Consider the following 2,720-nt stretch of genomic DNA (forward strand, 5'->3'; position numbering starts at 1 on the left):
TTCCAATGGTACGATGAATTAATAGAAGGGATGAATTATAATATAAAGTTGAGACGCTGTGATATACACCAAAACAATCAGTCACAAGGATCGCAAAAGAATATTATGGTCAAGCCTGAACTGATGGTCATTCAACAACAAATTGTTGATACTTTAGGGAGTATACAATAGTTTATATTTTTCTTGTGTATAGTGAATGCTATTATGTTTGTATTACTTTTATTGAAAAGTTTTTGATATGACAAGATAGTTGGTCTCACAACCCATGAAACAATTATTAGTGTTGATATTGGATTTGCACTAGAGTAAATTAAAGTCAATATGATTTGTCTGCTTGTAGAAGACTACCTTGAAATGTGATTTGGTTTGAAACAATGTTGCAAGGGCTTGAATCTAAACAATGTTACATCACATATTTATCAAGGAACTACCTAATCCATAATCACTCATCCAGTAAAACTGAGGCAACGGGCATTACGTGGTATTGTTACTTATATAATTGTCTCATTCAATTGCTTTGAAACTAGAATTTATTGTAACTCTTTTGTAATTGATATGCAATTTTCTAACACAAGCAGGGGAGGCGAATGCAATGGAATATCTCTCTATCTCTCTCCATCTCTCTCTTTCTCTCTGTGGTGGCTGTTTTAACAGGCGCAATACTCATTTCTTTTCTTTACTGAAACAAAAACCACTCACTCCTATTGTAAAAGAACTACAAGAGTGGATTACTACTTTTTATGAAACAGTCCACATTCACTACATAGATCAGCAAATTCCCTCTATAATTAACATCAGGACTTCAAACGTTGTGCTTACATATTCATGTATTTACTCTTGAATCATTTCCATACAACACAATCACCACATTCACCACACATATGTCCATTACAATACTGGATTTTACCAAAAAAATGATTCTTTGTTGTCCCCATTTCCATACAACACAATCACCACATTCACCACACATGTCCATTACAAAACCAAAACAATGACTCTTTACTGCCCCATTTTCATACAACACAATCACCTCATTCACTACAACTATAGAGGTCGTAACAAAAAATAGCTCTTGAACTATAGCAAAGAGCGTGTAAAAAAAAATAGCTCTTGAATCTTTTACAAAAGATTTACCGCATCTTTTATTGAGCATCTTTTCGACCTACAATAATAAGAATAGTCTTGATCTATTACACACTTAAATAGAGGAGAATAGTCTTGATCTTTTACCAAAATGCATAGTGATAAAAGCATGGAACACATGGAGAGAGATTGAGGATTATCTTTGTTGGCTTAAGGGAACACTAACTATTTGTGAACCTATTGGGAATTTAGAGAGAGAGAGAGAGAAAGAGAGAGAGAGAGAGAAACCTTTAGAGAGAAAGGTTACAATGATTAAATTCTCAGCTACTATTTGTTGCACCAGGGGAGACATGATGAGAGAGAAACCTTTAGAGAGAAAGAGAGAGAGGTCAAACAGAAAGATTAAAATTCTTAAAAATGAGAGATATGCAAATTTTAGTTTATACATGATATCATGCGGAGTTATGAAGATCCACTGTGAGCCTTGCGTAACAACAAATTCTAATATTGTATATAAGCTGATTTTCCGACAAATGACATCCTGAAAGAGCAATCCATAGCTGGTTACAAGCATAATACATAATGCTGCTTACCATAATGTTGCCTATCATGAGTACATAAAATATTTCATACATAGATGCATAATACATAATGCTGCTTACCATCAAAGTTCATGCCCCATGTTCTTATGGTATCGAATCTTATGGCTGACTTTGAAAATAACCCTGTAGTAAGAAAAGAAATTGCAATATTAGAATTTCATAATGTATTCACAATGAGTAATATCATATGGAAATGCTAAAACATCTAGATTGAAAAGCTTATACAATTAAAATCCGAAAGAACCTAAACGTATGGATAACTACTTTTCACGAACGAATGATGGACAATTTCTTCTGTCATGCCCATTACCCTGGCAAACTGCTCATTTCCTAGACTTTTCCATTGGCTTCCATCCATTTGACCGAGCTTTTTTTCTTGCATTTGTCGGCCATCCCTTTGCCTGTGCTCGTGGAGGATCAAGGACATTTTGCCAGTTGTAACTTCCATTTGGTGTGTCACTACAACTAGTGGCACTCCTCTCATCATTGACATGGCTCATGGTGTCAACTTGTGGACGTCGCTTACAACCGAATTTACCGTCAACCTCTATGATATCATCGTGTATTAAAGATATTACAAATTCATGAACCTCCACACTTTCTGACGCATGCTCAGTGAGGTATTGAACAGCCTACAAGACATCGTTATATTGAATGGAGCATGGTAGTGCAGATGTATCATGAAGTTGTTTGCTACTTTCATCAACAAACCCCTCCCTCTTTACATTCTTTGACCAACACCTCATTATGTATTGTGGAGGGATTTCAAAAATATTTTTCATCATAAAAATCTTCAACACATGCCTGTAAAGAATGTCCATCCTCTCATATAAGTGACAACTGCAAGAATCCATCTTCTCATGGGGATTGAATTCCGCCAAGTATGATCTAGATCTAGTTCCCATATCTGCCACCTTAAAGTCGTAAGCTGTCCATTTCATCAACTAACTCACTCATAAAATTCATACAATTGGCAACCTCTTCCACAAATATCTTCAAAATCTTTTGAGTATAGATCTTTTATGCCTGTGACTC

The 2,720-nt window shown here is 35.3% G+C and overlaps 1 long non-coding RNA gene across 1 annotated transcript; it reads right to left on the reverse strand.

Moving 5' to 3' along the window:
* Positions 1-1,483: 1,483 nt before the first annotated feature.
* On the reverse strand, positions 1,484-1,992 carry LOC148783500 (uncharacterized). Its single transcript, XR_016049954.1, has 3 exons — positions 1,930-1,992; positions 1,746-1,808; positions 1,484-1,624 (listed from the first exon to the last, which is right to left on the reverse strand). It is a non-coding gene; the product is annotated as an uncharacterized LOC148783500 (long non-coding RNA).
* Positions 1,993-2,720: the final 728 nt, after the last annotated feature.

Source organism: Amborella trichopoda, chromosome 1 (assembly GCF_054954075.1).
Source record: "Amborella trichopoda isolate Santa Cruz 75 chromosome 1, AtrichopodaSantaCruz75HAP2 v2.0, whole genome shotgun sequence".
Lineage (NCBI taxonomy): Eukaryota > Viridiplantae > Streptophyta > Magnoliopsida > Amborellales > Amborellaceae > Amborella > Amborella trichopoda.